Below are 781 nucleotides of genomic sequence, written 5' to 3' on the forward strand. Positions count from 1 at the left end.
CCAGAACTCAGTCCTGACACACGCATATATATATATATATATATATATATATATACATATATATATAATATATATATATTTATATATATATGGCGGGGGGGGGGGGAGAAAAAAATCCCCCCTCCAACCCCCAACCCCACGAAAAAAATCCTGACTACGCCCATTCTAGAAACATTATATACGTAATATATATACATAGCAGTCACAAACTTTTAAATGTGGGACCCTATGCTAATTGACAATGTAATTCCCATTATCACCAATTGAATGGTCCCGCTAATGCTAGGGCTTTAGGATGCTGTGAAGCCCCTTTAGTCTTGGGGCCTGGTGTGGCAGCACACTTAACATCCAACTCAATTCGGGCCTGACTATAGAAATACATACTATAGAAGTATCTACATGTTAAATTAATAGCATAAAGTGTCACACAAACTTTTTGTAGTACAACAATAATAGAGACAAAAATTTCATTTGAAAAAAAGCAGTTATCAAGACCGGCACAATAGACTGACCCCCTCCCCCAAAAAAAAAAAAACAAAAAAAAAAAAAACAAAAGACCCCTACATTTTTGGCTTAATCATGAAGCCTATATATTATATTAATACAACATAAAATTTTATCTTAGTACAAAAAGATCAAATAATAATAATAAAAATATACGCATACATTATCTTTAAAATGGGTTGACTTGAAAACAAAAATATAAAAATTGTCTTCTAGAGGAAAATAATTGGCAGTAGGCCTATGTCCTCTTACTTTGGCATAAAAATGTTCATTTCTC

The sequence above is a fragment of the Biomphalaria glabrata genome, chromosome 16 (genome assembly GCF_947242115.1).
Source record: "Biomphalaria glabrata chromosome 16, xgBioGlab47.1, whole genome shotgun sequence".
Taxonomy (NCBI): Eukaryota; Metazoa; Mollusca; class Gastropoda; family Planorbidae; genus Biomphalaria; species Biomphalaria glabrata.